At 39.0% G+C, this 21,967-nt stretch overlaps 1 protein-coding gene across 6 annotated transcripts in view; it reads left to right on the top strand.

Moving 5' to 3' along the window:
- Positions 1-21,967, top strand: part of Prlr (prolactin receptor) — a 151,670-nt gene that overhangs the window by 79,051 nt on the left and 50,652 nt on the right. Inside the window, exon 2 of one of the 6 annotated variants that reach the window (XM_078017308.1) lies at positions 16,397-16,484. The exons of the other annotated variants lie outside the window; for them this stretch is intronic. The gene's annotated coding sequence lies outside the window, so the exon portion shown is untranslated. The remainder of the gene's footprint in view (positions 1-16,396; positions 16,485-21,967) is intronic. 6 annotated transcript variants of the gene reach the window in all.

Genomic DNA, 21,967 nt, shown 5'->3' with positions numbered 1-21,967 from the left:
TCGGAGGAAATACAAAGACAGCAAAAGTTACCAAACAGTAGACACTTCAGGAGAAGTGTTCTGGCTTTTTCTTTTTTCTTTTCTTTTTTTTTTTTGCAGGGGGAGGGAGGGTGGGGAAGTGGGAGGTACCAGGGATTAAACTCAGGGGCACTTGACCACAGAGCCACATCCCCAGCCCTATTTTGTATTTTATTTAGAAATACAGTCTCACTGAGTTGCTTAACACCTCACTTTTGGTGAGGCTGGCTTTGAACTCGCCGTCCTCCTGTCTCAGCCTCCCAAGCCACTGGAATTATAGGTATGTGTCACAGCTCCTGACTGTGGGCAGGGACTTCACTCCTCCTCTGGATGGGACTGCAACAAATTCATACAGAAGAAGAGCATGTTGGACGGGAGAGATTGTTGGCCATAAATCTGCTGTGTATCCAGGCAATTCTCAGAGCAACTGTTCTCCTCTCAGCTTAGTACTCAAAGCTGCTGCTCCCTTGTTGTGGCTTTTCTGTGTCGATTTATAATTCCTCAACTGCTGCTGTGGAGAAAGAGTAGAACATCACACATGAACTCTTAGATCATACCACCTGGAGCGGACTTACTCCATTTCTGTATGCATTTTTTGGCTCACATAGCCGTGCCTAAATTCAGAAAAGCAAGCAATTGTGGCCCTCCTTTGTGCCCAGAAAGAAAGGAAAGGGATGAGTGCTGGTAAATGTCGATAGTGTTGACCATAGCCTAGGAATATTGCCTGGGTGGTGAAACCTTGTAATTGCCTTAAATGCTGATTTTTACACTTTATCAAATCAGTTCATTTATTCCTTCATCCATCCAACAAATACATTTTAATATGCTTTCTGAACACAACACATCAGTAACTGGTTTCTAGAGAGAATGCAGCTGCTCCCAAAAGATATGAAACTTATCCCAGAAAACCAACTGAAATGTCAGTTGCTTTGTAATTGATGAATGTAGGGGAGAATTTCTCTCTTACCCCTTCAAGGCATATGAAATAAGACTTCTTTTGATCCTTACCTCCTATGGTCATTGATTGCAAAGTTTTCTTTTTTTTATTATTAGTTGTTCAAAACATTACAAAGCTCTTGACATATCATATTTCATACATTTGATTCAAGCAGATTATAAACAAAGTTTTCATATACTACTATTAGTCCAAACTCTCCATTTGATATTCATATTTTTCCCCTTGGGGGCCTTAGTTTTATGATCCACTGTGGAGGATGCAGGATGCAGTTATAGTTCCAGAAACTATAGGTGGTTACTATTAATCGAACACTGTCATGGCAATTAACTTTATTATAAATCAAATCATTTTGATCCATCTTAGAGGTACCATGCATTATTAGTCTAACAGCATGATTTCATTTGTTGTTTTTTTTTTTAAAAAAAAGTGGTGATTAAGGCTGCAAACAATAGATAGCCAGAAGTCTTTTTTTCCCAAATGAGAGCCTATAGCTACATTTCAGCAACAAAAAGCAAAGATCAACAGAAGTTCTGTTTTAGGCCAGTTCATGTTTCAGTCTCCAATTTGAAAATTGCATTTCTGGTAGAAAGACACAGAACAGTCTTCATTCCCTGGTGATAGCGAATGAAGAAGAACGAGCCTCTGTGATAGATGAAAGCAATGATACCATGCACTTGGCTGGGTGGCTTTCTTTATGGATGACTTCAGCTAGGTAGAAAATTACTTCTACATCATCTACAATGTTGGTTAGTCTACACGAGGCACTGAGTATGACCAAAACTCTTGAAAATTAACACTTGGTTAATCCATGCCCTAAAATGGGTTGTGGAATGTCTTACTGAAAAGTTCTACATTACTAATAATTTGGGACAAGTTCTTATTTAAACACAACTAATATGAAATACAAACAAGGGAATTCAATGGAAGCACACACTAGAAATACAATAGTATCTTCAAGATGTGCCCAAATAAACCTGTATATGGTTAAAACTGTAAATTGAGATCAGTATGTCTTTTTTGGCAGAGACCCCTACCTTAAGAAGCACACCAAAATGGCAAGAACACTTATTTGAAATTGTATAACTTTAGTTCTCTGGAAATCTATTCCAGGATTATATGTGTAAGCTGATTGAAAAGTGAATATTTATAAGATTATCATCAAAAGTTTCAGTTTGCTCAAACTATAAAACTTCCTCTGGTCTTCCAAACTAGGTCAAACAGCCATTAGATCTGGAGTAATGTATGTGACTTAGCCAGAAGAAATAAACAGGAGATACTATCAAAAGCCACAAGCAAAACTGCTAATAGGTATTCAGATGATAACTTCACTTACCACAATAATGAAATTTTAGGTTTTTTAAAGTCAGTCAGATGTAGACTAAAATAGATGCTGATTATACCAAAAGAGAAAGTTACTAGGCAACTAACATTTTGACTTCCAAGAATTTTGGTAACATCATGGTAGATAACGTTTACTCACTTCAATTATTTGGTGCCTTGGAGTCCAAAGTACTGTTTTACAGCCTAAAGCTTTAATTTTCAAGACCGTATGTTTTCTTGTATTCTTCAAGAACTTTGAGGGCTAATCCATTCTCAAAAATGAAGGAAACTCTGTATGTGTGTATAATGTGATATATATATGTATGTATGTGTGTGTGTATATATATATATGTATAAAACTGCTTGAAAATTGAAATGACTTTAAAGCTGGGGAACTATAAACTGTATGCTTGCTAATGCTTTTTCTCTTAAGCTCATAAATCAGAAATGAATAAAGCTTCAACCACTAACATAAAAATGAGAGAAAGCTCAAATTCAGTATATACGTGTGTGTGTGTGTGTGTGTATATATATATATATATATATATAGTGTGTGTGTGTGTATTTTGGGTACTAAAACTCTCCATGTACAGCCTTTAAACATATATGGTACCTATATTTTGTTTCTATTAATGTATGGTCTTTTTTTAGAGCTTTAGAATATATTTGCCAAGCATAAACCAAGACTTCTTTTCTGAAAGTCAGCGGTACTTGACATTTCTTCTATATTCTAATTCTTTGAAATTGTTGTTTTAAGTTTGACTCTCCTGATTTTGGATTATCTTTTTTTTTTTTTTGAACTGGGAATTGAACCCAGGGTCACTTTATCATTGAGCTACATCTCCAGCCCTTTTATTTATTTATTTATTTTTATTTTGAGACAAGTCTCACTAAGTTGTTGAGGGCCTTGTTAAGTTGGTAAGACTGGTCCCAACCTGCTATCCTCCTGCCTCAGTCTTCCCAGTCACAGGGCTTACAGGCATGTACCACTGTGCCTGCCCAATAAATTATCTTTATTTGGGGGCCCTGATTTTCACAAAATATTTTTCTCAACTAATCCTGAGTACATCAAACAATCACAGCTTTAAGTTATCATTATTGTCCAACCTCCAGTCTAGCTCTTCCTCTTGAGATGTAAATTATCTGATTGTGAATATCAACCTGAATGAAAAATGGTTGGACTTTCGCTGCAGTTCACTGCAACATAGGCAAGAAATCCTCTTTTGCAAACTATAGTTTTATGATTCTTGAAATGAGAAGGACAGCATACTCCCATGAACCTGAGAAGGTGTTACATGCTTCTAGAAATGAGAAGTCTGCAATAGGTCACCCAGGCACAATTGAAGGAAGTGCTCTAAATCTCACTGAGAGTTGAGTCATCAAGGAACTGGCCTCAGAAAAGTGGGAGCAGACCAGTTGCAAACCTGACCAATCATTTTCCCGGCTATACACTACTGCATTTAATCGTCACTGTCCTTTCTAACTGGATTGATGTAAGAAATTGTGAAATGGAAACTTCTATGGATCATTATCCCGTGGTGAGACAAACGAGGCTGACTTGAATTGCCTGGCAGATGGACAATGTTGGAAAGCAAAGATGGGACTTCCTTCAGCATCCTGCTGTTCTCCCCTGTGACCTTCCCATTCTGGGCACCAAGCTTTAGGGATAGCAGTAGGGGTTTTGTGAGTATAATGAGGGTTGGAGTGGGAGGTTCTTTTCTGCCCCCAGGCCAGTTTTATATCTCTACTCCCCTCTCTCATTTCTCTTCTCCAGTTCTTTCCAAAGGAGCAAAGTCTTGCTTTAGGGAGACTAAATAAAAGCATAAGTTTTCTGCAAGCCGATTGCCCTGGTTAACTACACACTTGCTCTTAAGAATCACTAGTCTCCAATCAGCCCTGGTGCTGCCTTTGAACCCTCAGCCGACACATCATGAGGTCTCTGCTCAGAGAGGAATTAAACATCCACATTTCTAACTTGTCAGCAGCCTGCATGCCCCATTGTGTTCCTGACTTCACACTTTCAGGAGTTATAAGGATGACACACATGGTGAAGACATGGAGGTGTTCCCCAATCTCAATTATGAAATGAGGTTGCACCTGCATACTAAAATTGTGTTTAAGAGAGGACTCTGTTAAAATGTGTATCTTCTTAGGAACATAAAGGCCTTTACAAGAATAACATAATTTCTAATGTAATAAACAACGTGATGTATGACACAGAAAATAACTTGGGCTGGCCGGAGTGGTGCAAGCCTCTAATCCCAGCAGCTCCAAGGCTGAGGCAGGAGGATCTAAAGTTCAAAGCTAGCGTTAGCAAAGGCGAGATGCTAAGCAGCTCATTGAGCTTCTGGGAACTGGGGATGTGACTCAGTGGCTGAGTGCCCCAGAGTTCAATCCCCAGTACTCCCCCCGCAAAAAAAAAGAAAAGAACTTGGCTCAAAAATCGATTTCAAAACCTGTATTGCAATTGATTTGTTGCATACCTATTTCCCACTATACTGTGAGGCTCTTTAAGGACAATCGCCACATTTATTTCCTCTATACATGTTCCTATTGTATCCTTCACTGTGGTGGCTAACATAGTCCCTTCGGAGTACTCAGTACTGCATGGTTCAGATTTCATGCATATTTTCACTAATTAGTCGCCCGCTAGAACCACATTGGTGGTGATTTTACAGCTTTGTAAGACTTCTATCATCCTAGATCCACAGGTTATGGTACTAGGATTTATGGAAGGTCTTTGTCAATCAGCACAGCACCAACGGCTTAAGGAAATTCTATGTGGTCTCTTGTGAACAGTCGTACTTAAAGCAATTAGAAAAGACCTAATTAACATGGGGGAAAACTCTCTCTCTACTCAATGCATTCACATATCAGCCACATTAGTCATATTTTGAAACTATTTCCATGGAACTCGACCCTTCTAACTCCCTCTGAGCTTGCTGGGTTTTTCACGACTCTTCTTCCTTCTTTAGGCTTCTTGTTCTGATATTTTTATTATCTTAAAGTGCTTATTCAATATGTGTGGTATTTAGGACTAACTATAACTGGGAAAGTGCACAATCGTGTTAACAAGCCGGGGACAGTGACCGTTTCCATCTCCATTTTAAATGCTTTGATAAATTTCCTAGTCACTCAGGGTCAGCTGACTCCAAAGTGGTTTAGAACTCACGTGTAGTTTTAGCTTCTAAACTGTCCCTCAGAATGGTAACTGAGGTCCCTGAGTCCTCCAGCTCCCTCAATGATGGTCAGTCTGCATGAGGCACTGAGTATGACCAAAACTGCTTGCAGATTGAAATGTCTTTAAAGCTGGGAAACTGTAAACTGTATGCTTGCTAATGCTTTTTCTCTTAAGTTCATGAATCAGAAATGAATAAAGCTTCAACCACTAACATAAAAATGAGAGAAAGCTCAAATTCAGTATGTCACTGGCCCAGGAAGAGCAGCAAGCTGCAAGCAACCTAATCTTACCAGGCTTTCATTGAATGTACACTTTCAGGACATGGTTTTACTTTTGGCACATAAAAGTCCACATAGTCAGCAAGTATGCTACAATGAAGGTACAACTATTTATCTTTTTATCTCAACTCCAATTGTCTTAGTTATAGAGATAGATGATACATAGATAGATAGGCCACTTCTCCTTTCTCATTTTTATACAGTATTGTAAAGAAGTTTCTAACCAAAGAAAAACAGATCACGTTCTAAAGAATTAAGCTTTTACTTATTTTTTCATTCAATCTGCAAACATTTGTTGAGGGCTAGGCAAAATTTTGAAGATTCAAAATGAAAACCAGTAGTGATGGTGCATGCCCATAATCCCAGCCACTCGGGAGGCTGAGGGAGGCGAATCACAAGTTCAAGGTCAACCTCAGCAATTTAGCAGGATTCTCATCTCAGAAAACAAAACAAAACAAAGACCCAGGAATATAACTTGTGGTAGAACACCCCTGGGTTTAATTCCCACAACCATGAACACCAAAACAAGACCCCTGTCCTCATGATGCTTATTACGGGCAAAACATGCACATTTTTCTAAGTTGCAGAAATGCAACAACTGTGTTGTATACAAAGAAGAGTGGAGGCCTAGAGAGAGCAAGGGAAATGCTCAAGAAGTGTTCTAGTGTGTGAAATTCCACAAAAAGGATCTTAAACTATACATTTGGTAGGAGTAGGCAACCTCCTATCTTACCATACTAAGATCTTTGTAGAGCGGGAGCTATTCCCTGAACAGGGAAGGAGGCTCTTGCTCCGTGTGCAGTTGACATAAATTGGTGCGATCCATCTGCTTCTCACCGTGAGTCTATCAGAAGAGCAGAGGCTAAAGAGAAACATTCCTCTTTTTGTCTTTATTTTATTCTTCTTTCATTAAATCACCCTCAGGACAACTGGTTGCTCCAGTAATAGGTGTCAGCAAAAAGCAACAGATAGATATTTCTGTGCACTCAGAAACCACTGTGCTCTGTCACCAGCATGAAGCATTTATGAAGTCAATTTTTTATACCTGTCAGATCTGGCCGATGTGAGAACCAGCTTTCCACCGCTCATCCTCATCATTCCTGGGTTTGACAGGAAGGATCCTTTATCAGGAATACAAAGGGAATAAGCACTAGTCTCCTAATATATTCATGACTTGCCTCTGAGCCTGTAAACAATATGCTTATGGTAATTTCAGAGACACAGTGTTCCCACTACTCTTTTTTTTTTTTTAATTCTTGAACTTTGGCTGTCTTTTGCAAATGTTGCAAAAATCAAGGGCAAAATTACCTTAAAATATGATTTTATTTTCCTCCTATTCTCGCTTTTTTGTACCCATACAAAATATATTTCATATTGTCTGTTTCAACCTGATTTTAGACAGCAAGATCCCTTCTGCTTGCACTCTTATTGTAGAATTTTCTTGAAAGACGCAGTGGAGTCTTATATTTGTTCATGAAACATGGAAGAAACATGGAAGTATCCAACTCAGGATGACTGTGTCTTTCAAACTTTTCAAAGACTCAGGGACTGTGTCTTTCAAACTTTTCCAACATCTGTGGCATCAGAGTAAGACAAAATAGACCACACAATGGTCTCAAATAGAAACAGATTAATAATGAATGAGAAGCTGAGAGAATGTGAACAATCTGTAGAGCACATGATTTCAATTAACAGAGTAAACTCATGACAATGAGGCCTGTGGATTTCGAAAAGAGTGCTTTTATGAACTGGACATTAAAAACAGAAGCACAGATCTTTTATTTTTTTTACATTTGAGTAAGATGGGGTATGATTTCTCATTTTTCCGAGTGTACAGTGCAGAATCACATTGGTCATATACAGTCACGTATATACATACAGCAATAATAATGTCTATTTTATTCTTCTGTCCTTCCCATTTTTTAAAGAAATCAATGAATATATAAAAATGTTTTACTTTATAAAAAATGTTTTACTGAGGGTGGGACTTAATTTATGTGGATTAAATTATCAGAAGGTATCAGAATATATTAGTGGCCAGTATGTGTGGCCAGTGATTTTATCACCGATGTATTCAACATATATTTGTTGACCTGCTACATTGTCACCAGCAGTGACACATGTCATTGTCACAAGCAGTGGGAATTAAGGGTTGAGTCCTTCCAGAGTTTAAATTCAGGTTAAGAGGACAATGAACACAAGGGAGTGGACACATGTATCAGATAATTTTTTTGTGTGTGCCAGATAATTAGACATTGTACTATGTACTATTAAGAGAGCAAACAGAACTTGATCACCAATTCTCAGGAGGTGTTTTACTCACAGTAGTCAGGAAGCCAACCATGTCCATGGAAGAGGAGAATTTCAAGCAGAATACAGAATATTTACCTATTGCTTCCAGAAGACACCTCTGCCTGGACAATAGCAGTATACAATCATCTAAATCAGAGTTGGTGAACCACACCCAGCAGACAAAGTCCCACCCACCATGCTTTTATGAAGATTTACACCTGACTTTGTAAGAGTGTTTTGGGAACCAGCCGTGCTTGGTTTTTTTACATAGTGTAGTGACCCTTTTCATACTATGATGATGAGTTTTATAGCTTCAACAAACACCCTATGAGTAGCAAATCTGATAATATTTACCATCTGAGTCTTTCTAGAAAGTTTGCTGACCCTGGATCTAAATCAGCCATGTGCATGATCATTTATTTGTTATCTTTTTTTTTTTTTTTCCTTAAGAAGTGGTGTCTTGCTCTGTTATATGTTTGGAGGCCCCAAACTCCTATCTCAGCCATCTGACTAGCTGGGACAGATGGATGCCACCACACCCAGCTGTTTTCATTTTCTTCTGTTGCTTTTAGCTCTTTAAGTTTACACCAACAGTTCATAGAAACTCTATTAAAAGTACCCTGTGATGATGATGACAAAATTTATTGAGTCGAATAATGTCCCAGGCATTTTTAAGTACTTTCCATAAATGGCATTTCATTTAATGATCAGAACAATCCTGTGTGCTGTTATCACTCTAGTTTATAGATGAAGAAACACAGAGGACACAGAGAAATTAAGTAGCTTACTTGATGTCACACACCAAGTAAGTGGTGAGTCAAGATTTAAAACCAAACACTCTGGATGTAAGCAGGTTCTAAACTGTCTTTGTGATTTAATATTCTGCAGTCCCTCCACGATAATAGATCCAACTCTTTGAAACTGCCTATCTATTCTAAATTTCCCATGAATAAACAATTATCTTGGGCCAAAGAATTTATAACTTGTTTCAGAGCCAAAGTTTACTGTTTATTCTTTGTGTCAGAACATAAAGATTTCCAATTTCCTCTCAAAGTTCATTGAGAAGCATTCAGTATGTAATTGGGGCTTTTAAGAATGCCCCCATCCATTCTGCAAATTTGACTTTCTTTAATTATCTAAAAGTGCTCACTATTCCATTTGCTGCCATTCTGCAGTTCCCTCCCTCACTGTGGCTCTAAGACGTGCCATTAGAGGAAATGCTGTCTTTCCCATTCCCCTCCTTTCCTAAGGGTCCAAGATAACCTCAGCACCCCACCCAGGTTGTCTAGGCAGTTTTCACACAAAGATAGATCTGGTACAAATATGAGCAAAGTGACGCCAAAGCCCCAATTCTGGATGTTCAGTTCAACCCAAGCACCACGTAAGTTCTATCACTAACACAGAATGTCCTCATCTTCATGAGAAGTGTCTGATTAGCTAGATTTTTTTTCCAGACTGTTTGCTTTTCTAGAGATTTGCAATAGGCTTCCAGAAAGCTTCCACATAAGCTTCCAAAAATCAGTGTAATTAAATGTTCACGAACCCAATGACATGACTAGACACTTTGCAGTGGCCATTTTTCTTCCCAAGATTGAGTGTGGGCTGAGCATACCCAATTATACAGGTAGACATGATCCTCACCCTCCTAGAAGGAAGGGGCAGGGACCTCTTAAAATTCTGTCCATTTCATAGTGCTTTCAGCATCCGCACAACTTCATGTGGGACTTCCCACCTCTGGACTTCAGGGTAGTGTGTCTGTTAGAATTTTCTTCTGCTATATAAACAGCAAATTGCCATAATGAATGCAGGATGATAGCATCATTCAGAGACACACACCTACCTCGGAGCTAGGAATGAAGGGCAGGGTTCAGGAAGGCTCCCCAAAGACAGATGTATTTTAGTGGTTTCTGTTTATTTGTTTGTTTTGGAGGTGCTGAGAATTGAATGAGGGCCTTGGATATGCTAGACAAGTGTTTTGCCAACTGAGCTACATCCTCAGCTGAAGAACAGATTTAGAAGGGGATATTTATCAGACTCAAATTGAGGGGAGATGGAGAATTGAAAATCAAGTGGTCAAGGATGATGCCTGGTGTTAGCAATTGATTTGTTTCATTGTTAGCCTTTTCTCAGCATGCATTCCTGGACATACTCAGTATGTATATTTATTTATTCAATAGATTTGGTACAAACATGAGCAAAGAGCCCCAATTCTGGATGTTCAGTTCAACCCAAATGGCCACACACTCTGCAGTTTTGCAGATGCAAAGACATTTTAAGATGCTAAGAGCTTCACTTTACCAGTAACCAGCTCTGCACTTTGGGAGAAATAACTTTGAATGTTAAGATAGCATTTAGATTTATATCATGCCATGCATCACACCAAACCTGACTAACCAGGGACAAGCAAATTAGGGAAAAGTAGAAACTTTTCTCAGGTATTAAGGAGTACAGAGGAAGGTGATCCTTAGATGATGAAGTAGTCAAGAAGTCTATCAGGGACCCACCCTCCCTTCATCTTTCTTCTTAACCATCCTGGATCCCCAAATAACTTCTCCATCTCCAGCTTCTAGTCTCTGTTTCAGGCAACAAAAGAGAGAGAAAAAAGGACTAAATCAAGGTAACCTGACTCAGCTTTCATTGAAAAGGACCTTCCCAGAAGTTCATAGAAGCATTTGCTTAAATATTATTGGTCAGAACTGTGCCACACGACCATCTCTCAGTGTAGAAGAGACCTGGAGATGCTCTTTTATCCAGTTAGGCACCTTGATCCACCAAAAAAAAATTAATAATAAATAAGGTTTTTATTGGTAAGAAAGCAAAAGAGAAGGGATATTGGAGAGATAACTAGCATCATTATTCAGATGTAATATTCAAAATATTTAAATCCAGGTCTGGCACAGGTATTGATCAATCAGAACAGGTGCCAGTCAGCACAGAATAGCAGTAGATAGCAGCTGGAGGGTAGCCCTGGGGTTTTTCTGCTTTGCATTGTAGTCATCATGTATAGTTCCTCCCTTTTCTCCCTGTAGAAGAAAAATCCATCAAGGACAAAATCCTGTTTTGCATGAATCCTTTCCAATTCTGAAGAAAGAGGCATGCGTTGAGAGTGTTTGATTTTGCTAAAGGGAATGAATCATTGAGGTTTTCATTTATAATCTATGGATAAGGCAGCCAGGCAAAGAAGCGTTCATAGTATTATATATTCTATTTCCTCTGGAATGAATGACTCCTCTGAATGGCAGCTGTATCAGCCAAAATGCCACACAACGATTGATTATAAAGCTGGCAGATGGATACAAACTTTGAAGGTTGTTTGAAACTCTTACAGCTACTCAATAGAATTATTATAGACTTAAAGAAAGAGGAAAGAGAGTTGCCTGAAGTGAAAGGCTTCCAGCATTACCGAGGGTCAGAAGCCGCTTCCCTTCATTTAGTAAGCTGAATAGAACTAATAAGAAGCCATCCGTCTCTGCAAAGCATCAAAGTCGGTTCCTTAATGAATTGCATCTGGTTCTTTGAGGCTGCAATGAATCCAGTAGTGTTTATTTCTTTTTGCTCAAGTCTTGAATAACCATAATGCTGAGGTTAGAATGCAGTATTTTATAGTTAATTACTTTTATAAATTCGAGGTTAACTCCAAAATTCATGGGTCAATACTTACTCTCTCTCTAAAAAAAAAAAAAAAAAAAAAAAAAAAAAGAGGAGGGGGTATTTTTTATTTTTTTTTATTTTTTGGGGGGAAAGGAGTTTATCTTTTTTAATGTATATGGAATTTAGAGTGAACAAGCCATAGTTAGCTGACAGCTCCAGAACTGTGAGGTTCATTCTGTTTGTTGGATCCACCAATTTCAACTATGCATTTCCGTCCCCAGGGCCACAGTGGCTCTTACACCCTAGTCATCACTTCTGATTCTAACCAGGAAGAAGAAGGTAAGGGTGAAATATGGGTCTCACACTCCTTTTCTAGAGACCTCTGAAAATTGCATGTTTCTGCTAAATCTTATTTGCCAGAATTTACTTTGTATGTCCACACTTATCAACAGAGGAGGTTGGCTAATGTTACATTTATTTTTAGCAACCAAGTGCCTTATTGAGTATCAGGAAAATTAATATTAGAAAGAAAAATAGGAGAAAATAATAGGAATTTATTAGTTTCTGTCACATTTGGAACTCTGTTATTCCCATTGTTTGGAAACTCATTACCTGTGTTCTCTCTGTTGTGGACTCATTTACTTTTTAGAAATGCTGAGCTGTATTACACATTGGTGAGTAAAGTACATCAGAATCAAATGCTTCCATGCAGACAGCTTATGAATATGAGCTCTGAAGTTCAAATCAAAATGATACTAAAGACTTTGAAAAGGGAGAAATGGAGAATGAAGTTTAAGACAACAATCCATATAATCAGGAAAGGTCAAGACTTCTTTAGGCTCAAGAATGGCTTCCAACACAGGAAGGCCCCTCTTGCTCACCCAGAATCTGTGCTCCTCTGATTCTTTACCTTAGGCAAGTTACTTAACCTCTCTAAAAGGTTTTATTTTTAATGTTCATGGCTTAATTTTCAACAGTTTCATTATTAGTATCTTCATGTATTCCTTGAAATGCAGTACTAGCATATACTGAACTTTTTAGAGAATTGATAATGGGCTACCAAGAAAAAAACTATGCAATACCAATATTTTGGTAAGACCTGTCTTTGAGTCATCATTTCCATTAAAACGCCTCTTAACTTCAAATTTTTCTATGCTGTCAAAAGGTTAGAATACTTTGTTCCCTGGGTACTTTGTTCTCTGACCTAATTTTTAACCTTTCACTTTGCCTACGATTTATATTTGAGGCATATACTAACATCTGTGGCCTTCATTTGTAGGGTCTTCCCTGACTAGCTTTGTTCATAAAGTGGAATAGATTGCCTTGTTTCTACCATGAACTTTTTTTTTCTCTTCTTGTGATTGCAAAATGGAATTCATTTTATTACTAGTACTTGTTGAAAATTGCAGGGCTACTGAGCTTATCCAACCTTCCTAGAACTCAACTCCCTTCAAAATCTTTTAACTGCATGAAAAATATCCTCCACATCAAAAATTAAATTCAGCAGAACTGTATTTGTGTATTTTCTTTTCTGTGTGTGTGTGTGTGTTTATGTGTGTGTGTGTGTATGTGTACCCTTTGTGTGTGTGTATGTATATGTGTACCCTTTTTCCCATGGTAAGAATTTTTTTAATAGATTTTATTATCTTATAATTTTTGGCATACCATAGTTTATTTGGAAGATTTCATTGGTACTAAATAATGGTAACAAAACAACTAATAGCTCCATTCGCACTGAAATGAAGTCATCTCCAACAGTGACAGTATACTTTTACAAAGTTCTGATTGACCCAAGAAGCTTCTCTGAACCATAGAATTGCTTCTGACTGGTACCCTGTTATATTCTAACCAAAATTTAGTTTAAGTATTTCCAAATAGGAAATAAGACAGGATTCATGCATTGATAATTCTTTCTTTTGATTCTGTATAAAGAATTTTTTCTCAACCACAATTTTTTAATCCCTGACTTGTGCCTTTTGTATAACTAATCAAAATATATATCCATTTTAAAGCCTGACCTACTTTCTATATTTTCCCAGTTCTCTTTTCATTTATCCTAAAACATAAAACAATCAACAAATGAGGAATTCCATGTCTGACCATCTACTAATATGTATGGTTTTACCATGTTGTCTACTTTACCATGTCTGCTAGTATGTGTGGCTTTACCATGTTGTCTTTTGTTTATTGTGGTAATATACATGTAATATAGAACTTACTTAACCATTTATAATGGTACAATTCAATAATGTCAAATACATTTGCACAGCTGTGCATCCAATCTCCAAACTTTTAACCTTGCAAAACTAAAACTACCATGACATCTTTGAAAAGGCAATTGTTAAACTGAAGAGACATAGATTTCTTGCATGGAATTGAAGTAGCTCATCCCCACTACATATCATCTACACTAGTTTTGTCAGAACATTTTCAAATAATTCAAGTTCAAGCATGAGGTTAGCCTAGCCCGGCCCAGACAACACCATTAAACTTTTGAACTGTTTTCCAAAGTATACACTCTTTAAATCTGTGCATATAAGTATAAATGTCTATTTTTAGTCTATAAATTAAATTAATCATTTCAATGTTTTATCATTTTAATATCTCAATATGTTTCCCATTGTTTGGCTCCCACTAGAATGTAAGTGTCTTTCCCTAAAGGAGCTAACAAATTATAGCCATTATTTCCGTGTCTCTTGCTAACCGAACGATGCTTCTTTGAATACAAAGAACAGCCTTTCATGATATGCACTCCAATGTGTGAATGAGTTGTGTAACTCTATCCTTACAGAATGAGATCCTGTGAAATGTAGGGGCCAGTGGGAAGACAGAATTGTGTAAGACACCAGCTTTCTTGATGGATGTCTCACCTCCAGAGTGACAGAAACAGGGCAGCCCTTGTGGATGAGGCTGGATCATGCCCTTCTGTATCCCCTTGGCCCTCCTCTTATCTCTTACATTTTGGGATCCAACATAGAGTTTTCATAAAGAAATGAAAGATATGCTTCACTTGAAAAGAAGCTCCTGGGGACTCTTAAACAGATCTAGGTTCAAATTACAGCACAGACAATGAAATCCTGTGTGGTCCTTAGACCAATCACAAACCTTTGCCAAACCTCTTTTGGATGTTTGGCCCTAGAGGGTCCAATAAATTGCCAGAAGTGCTTGCAAAATACTGTCTTTGGATATTTATAGATAGAGACATAGACATAGACAGATGGAGATATATAGTGAAGGTGGGCAGGGCTTAGAAAGGGAGCTGTGTGTGGCTTTCAACAAACTCTCAGAGGCTGTATTGTATGTTAATTCCATGTGTGGTTTCTCCACCTCATAGGTTCTGCTCATTCACCACTTTGATCTGGTAGTGGTTTCAGCCCACTCTAGCATGATGGCCACTGCTGCTAATTTCTTTCTCAACTTCTAACTACCTCTTACTGCGATTTTCTTTTTGTTTTTCTGTCATATGTCCAAATTCCCAGTATAAGGAATCTCCCCTATTTGGGCAAAGTCTTCAAGCCAGACAGATTTACAGGCCCCTCCATGACCATCCTTTGCAGGAGCTGCCCCGGGTCCTGGTCACACCCAGCACAGAAAGGGAATCACATCATCTGATACAAAGCACAGCTGCCCAAAGTGGGCTGCCTCAGAAGGGCACTGGCTGAGGAAAGCACCGGGATCAGAGAATCCTGGGGTTGAGTGAGTTCTGTCTAGAAAAGCCCAAGGAAGTCTACAAAAGCAGGAAGGGAATGGAGTGCATCTGAAACAGGGTGAGGTACGGAGACCAGATTGTGCAGGGTCCAGTGGGAAAAAATAATGCAGAAAAAGGAAGGAGGGTCAAGGCTCCAGCAGGAAATAAAATCATGACAAAACAGACACAAAAGCAGAAGCAGGAAAGGATCAATACAGTCCAACTGCTCACAAAGGCGAGGTGGTATGATCTCTCTTGTGGCTTTTATTCTTCTCCCTTCTCTTTGGAAGCCAACACACACAATAGCTGGATCAGGAGGCTTGGAGGACAAGACAGTGAAGTGCTGTGTGTGCTGGGGAAGGCACGCACAGGGCTGGAAGCGGCTGAGACAGCCAGCTTGCCTTTGTGCTGCCCATTCTCCATACGCCTTCCCCTCTCATTGGCCCTCTCCACGTCTCCTCTTTGCACTGACCCCTTTGCCAACTTCACTAGGACGGAATTATTTTATTTTCCTGATTAAACGGTAAAGGAGTATTCATTTCTAAGGCTTTGTTTTAAAAGCAACAGAATAGAACTCTCTAAAAAAAAAAACCACAAAACTGTCAATCACATTAAATTACATTTTTATTTATGTAGCCCGAGATGGCTTGTTTTTCTTTGGGCCAGGAGATTTAAAGGAAAAAAAAAAAAAAAAATTCTTCAACTCAGTGGGATGTAGGTAACTATTCAGCATCATTCAACACCAGGAAATATCTTACAGCAGCAGTTCCCAAACTACTGCACACCAGCACTCAGCAGCACCCTCCACCATACAATTGGGACATCTGGGTAGGAGCCAAACATCAACACTTTTAAATTTCTCAAATGGTTCCAGTATGCAACAGATTTTGGGAACCAGCATCTTTAAAAGTTTGTTAATAAATTCTGTTACTGCCTTGCTGTCTTGACACTTTAGTTTCTGCCAACAAATGGAATGTGACAACAACAAAGAAAAAAACAAAATCACATTTTTTTTTCAATTAATTGAATGAAACCCCAGTTGTTGACATTGTGCTCTCCTATCTTACCAGAATGGGACTGGGCAAGTACTTGCTTACGTCAGCCAAAATAGCAGTCAAGCCAGCATTTGGCATGCTGTCCCCAAAACAGTAAGTAGAGGTGAGTAGTCGAATCTTCAGCTTTAGAGCTCATAGTTTTGATTTATCCTGATGTAGCTTTAGCCCTAGAGTGAGTAGAGAACAATGTGGTCTCCACAGTCCCAGACTCTTGTGGATAATCGGAGGAGAAAATGCATCAAACCCCTCAAGCAACGTTTTGCCAGCTCAGTAAATATATCAAAACTCACCCAATTTCAACTCTGGGCTTCCTGGATTCTTTTTCCTCTTCATGTGTGAAGGGTTTTGTTGTTTTTTAATAAACATAGTTGAAAAAGCCAAACTACAGTAGCTCAATGGGGCCTCTTTCTGAGTATTATCTACTTTGCCAGCATGTTCTTACAAATACTTGGCAAAAAGAAGAGCATGACTTTTCTTTGCTCCCAGCAACTGTTATTTCTGTAGCCCATAGATTCGTCATTTGTCCACAGTCCTGAAGGAGAGAAAAAAATCCTGTGAGGAAGGGATTGTATTAAAGGGTTCCCAATCTGGTAGGAAAAGCCTAACGTACAACTTGATGATCTCTGAAAGCACAAGAAATTAATAGAAAGAAAATGCAGGCTACTTGGTTTCTATTTCCACAGAGGAAATCATCCCAGAGTGCAGTTAACTGGCAGTAGAGGAAGCCAGGGATAATAACTGCAGAATTACATAATAGATTTGGCCACTAAGAAAGCCTGTGGCATCCTAAACAGGCTGCTTGGGATTGGAACTCAAAGAAATGGGTGGGTTACAATTCCACACAGGACAAATGACCTTTCACACCTATGTTAGTCGAGGTACTCCAGAGAAGCAGAACCAACAGGATGTACTGTATGCACAATGAGATCCATTATAGGAGTTGGCTCAGGTGATTACGGAGACCAACAAGTTCCATGATCTGTTACCTGCAAGCTTGGAGTCCCAGGAAAGCCACTGGTATAATACATTGCAGCTCCACAGGCCTGAGAACCAAGGGAAATGATATGACTCATTACTCCAAGACCAAAAACCCAAGGATCGGAGACTAAGACCCAGAGTCTTAAAACCTGAGAAACAGGAGTTCTGACGTCCAAGGGCAAATGAATGCCCCAGTTGAAGGAGAAAAAGAGAATTTTAGCCTTCTCCAATGGTTTTGTTCTATTCTAGCCCAAAATGAATTGAATGATGTTCACCACATTAATGGGGCAGACCTTTTTCATTCTCTCTTCTGATTCAAATGTTTATCTATTCTGGTGTATCACCCTCCAAGACACACCAGAAATAACACTTTATCAGCCCTCCAGGCATACCTTGACTTAGTCATGTTGACAGAACTTCAGTGTCCCCACCTGTCAGGAGAGAAGGTGACCTCTGGGTGATCTCCAAGGTCCTCCACACTAATGCTCTACAATATTTAAAGATAAGACATGTCTCCTTCTGTCTGGAGCAGTTTAGTTACTGTTTATATGAGATCCCTTCAATCTCAACAACTTACATAGTAACCAACTTGTTTCCTATTTTAAATGGCAAAAATATAACCAGATCCATATTAGATGATACCAAAGGATTATTATTAATTCTGTTAGATATGAAAATAATGTTATCATTATATAAGAATATGGTCGGGGCTGGGGATGTGGCTCAAGCGGTAGCGCACTCTCCTGGCATGCGCAGAGCTCTGGGTTCGATCCTCAGCACCACATAAAAATAAAATAAAGATGTTGTGTTCACTGAAAACTAAAAAAAATAAATATTAAAAAATTCTCTCTCTCTCTCAAAAAAAAGAATATGGTCATAGTTGCTAGAGAGGTATACTGAAATAAATAGGGATAAAATAGTGTCTGGGAGTTGCTTTTAAAAAATAATAAAATAATATATATCCGGATTCCATAAGTTACCTTTGGGTTGGTAACTTTTCCAAATATAGATTTTGTGTTCTGGAAAGAGGATTCAGAGGCCTAGAGGGGGCAGATGGAGAACCAGAATCTGGAATGTAGAGCTTGAATTTATCTTTCCTTCTTCCATGTTATAGAGATATGTTGGTAAACTAAAATTAATTTCTTATAAAGAAAATGGAAGCCCTGCAAGATTTAAGTGACTTTGCTGGGGATGCCTACTAAAAACATCAAAGCCAGAAAGAGGATTGACAGGTGAGGTACTGTGACTACCTCCTTTACACTCCTGATAGGAAAGTACCCAAAGTTTGGGGATCTTTTGGCACTATTTGTCCTGTGGGATGTGTCTGTCCACTATCTTGTTAACCATTCCTAAAGTTTCTTCTAGTAGTTAGAGGTCATCCTTAAATAAAATTAGCAAGGGCTGGGGATGTGGCTGAAGCGGTAGCGCGCTCGACTGGCATGCGTGTGGCCCGGGTTCGATGCTCAGCACCACATACAAACAAAGATGTTGTGTCTGCAGGAAAAAAATAAATAAATAAATATTAAAATTCTCTATCTCAAATAAATAAATATTAGCAAGACATCATTGCAGTGAACTCAGAATACTACCACTGACTTCTTACAGGAAATTAGCAACTTTCCCCTCTGGAGTAAGCATACATGTGACCCTCAAGGAGGACATGTGTATGTTCACAATGTTCAGGTCGACCTTGCAACTATTCATTTCTAATTGGTTTGTATAAGACATATGCATTGGCTACAGAAAGGGGATTTGTAACCATACCCACCCCACACAGACACAAATCATCTGTGCATTAGTTCTTAGGGTTCCTGCAGCCAGGTACCACAACCAGGGGTCTTACAACAACAGAAACTTACTTTCTCACAGTTATTCTGGATGCTAACTGGAATCCTAGTCTCAGCAGTGCCATGTTCCTTCTGAAACGCTGAGCAGAATCTTTCCAGGCCTCTTCCCAGCTTCTGCTGAGGCCTAACAATTCTTGCCATTCCTTGTCTTGCAGACATATCACTCCAATTTCTGTTATCACATGGTGGCCTCCCTGTGTGTCTCTTCTCTACTTCTTAGAAGGACAACAGCCATATTGGATGAAGGGCTCACCCTATTCTAGTACCACTTCATCTTAACTACAACTCCAATGACCAAATAAGGTCATATCATGAGGTACTAGAGAACTTCAATATTCTCTGGAGGAAGCAATTCAACTTACACCACCATCCAAACAAATGACTTTGGGTGAAGGTTTCCATTTGCCTCCTCTACAGTGGCTAGGCCCTTACCTTACAGAATTTTAGGTTTAAAAATTCCCTTTCTGCCTGGAAAGTGATTTTTGACAAGAAGGATTGAGGGGACAGCTGAAGCTCCACGGCCAACAGCAGTTTCTCATAAACACACGTTCCATGCTCATAACCCAAGTGAGCAGATTTTGCCAGTACAGTGAAGACAGAGTAGACTTGAGCTTCCAGTGAAGAGATTCATGACTCACCCCCTGGGGCTTCCCCTCGATCCTCTCACCCCCATCTCTCCCAACTCTTCACCCTCTGTCTGGCTCATTTGTCTGCTTTGCTGAAACCATAGCTACTTTGAATCTAGCCATTTTGATTCTGTTGCAGGTGTGTTGTGAACCAAATCAAGCCAAACCAAACAAATCCAACCCCGTCATAAGCAAGTTATCCAATTTTTTTTTCAATGAGGGAGGGACAGTAAGGGCCTTGTATATCCCAAGGCAAATATTAATCTGCCTAAAGAGTCAGCACAACAATGGGTAATCAGCAAACAGGTTGGTGCTCATTAGAGCTGTGCAGGCTGGTCATTGAGGATGTTCAGAGCCAAGAAGAAATCCTAGCAAACAGGCACCTTGAGTAAATCTTGCAAATTCTGTGCTTTTACCTTCTGCTTTGTGAAGCGAGCATCCAGATTTTGACTGGCTTATGACTTGTACAGGGTAAGTCACTGACCTTTTTGAATTCTGGTTCCTTTTCTTGTGCCACAAACCCTATTCCTTCTCTCTTCCTAGCTTCCTCTGGTGGCCAGCAATTCTTGGCACTATGTGGCTTGTAGCTGCATCTCTCTAGATGGTTAAGGGTAAAGATTTAAGTCCTAGGTCACCACTCCTACCCCTGCTTGGCTCTGTGAATGCCCTCTGTAGGTCAAAAAAAAGGGGGAGTCAAATTACTCTATCATTGGCAGAAGATGTATTATAAAAAGAAGAAGAAGATAGAAGAAAGGACAAATCAAAATAGAATGACAAAAAAAAGCCACAGGACAGAGAAATTACAAAATTATCATTATATGATATCTTAATGCCTTTGAATAACAGAGGAGGTGGATTTGGTCAAGCTTCTAGAATCTTTTCAAATTTCAGGACCTCCTCCTGTCTTGAAATCAACTGAGTCCCAGCTGCACACTTGCATGGTTAATCCCTTAACCTTTGTGTGAAACTTCCCTAACCTTGTTCTGCCAGAGATATGGAATATAAGGTGAGAGTTCTGCCAGGGTTGTACAATTCCAGGGTGAATCTTCTCCTGGCAGCTAATTTGTGAATGTAGAAGAGTTGAAGCAGAGAGCACTCTCAATAATTAGAAACAGGATTGATGTCATAGTCCGTTTTCTGTTGCTATCACAGAATACCACAGACTGGGAAACTTAGAAAGACAATCCATTTATTTCTTACAATTCTGGAGGCTTGCAAGTACAGAGTCCGGGGGCAGCATCTGGTGAAAGTCTGCTTGCTAGTGGGTACTGCAGAATCCCAAGGCAGCATAGGTCATGGCAGAACCAACTTGATAATTTGGATCTCTCTTCCTCTTCTTATAAAGCCACTAATGCAATCAAGAGGACCCTATTCCTATGACCTTATCTGATCCTAATTGCCTCTCAAAGACCCCATCTCTAAATACCATTAAGACATGACTTGGGAATTAAGTTTGAACATGAATTTTAAGGCAATAAACATGCAGAACATAACAACTGGCCTCTCCGTCCAAAGGATACAATTTACCACTATCTTGATTGTTTGTATAGTAAGTTGAGCAAGTCAACAATACTAATAAGAGAACATTTTTTTTCTTTGCTGCCTAAATTACCACCAATAGCAGAAAGGAAAAATATGAGACTATTTTTGTTTTATCACCAGTTTTGACTTTCTATTCATTAACAAATGGCTCCGGTTCCCTTTGCCATAAGAAGTCACACAAGTAGAAGAATACCTGCCCTCTGGTTTGGAATGCTGGATCCTTACCATCTAAGATGTAGAAGGAAATGAAAGACAATATAGGGAAGGATCAGAAATGGAGACACACTTGAAGGCTGGGCCTGAGAGTTGGGCTTAGTAAATAGAGAGCCAATTTCCAACTTCTCACCTGTCAATGAACAATCTAAAAAGTAAGATAGGAAGGACAAGATTAATTACCAAGGCTTTGGGAGGAGATAGATAAAATACCTCCATTTTCATCACCCATCATTCAGAAAGGGCTGCTGAGCACACCACAAATGTGTATCTGTGTGTTTGTGTGTGTATATATATATATATATATACATATGTGTTTTATCATTTTTACAAGTAAGTAGGAGAAATAACAAACCAGTGTTTTTAAAATATCTTTATTG

The sequence above is a fragment of the Ictidomys tridecemlineatus genome, chromosome 1 (assembly GCF_052094955.1).
Source record: "Ictidomys tridecemlineatus isolate mIctTri1 chromosome 1, mIctTri1.hap1, whole genome shotgun sequence".
Classification (NCBI taxonomy): domain Eukaryota; kingdom Metazoa; phylum Chordata; class Mammalia; order Rodentia; family Sciuridae; genus Ictidomys; species Ictidomys tridecemlineatus.
This window is presented reverse-complemented; position numbering and strand designations above follow the sequence as displayed.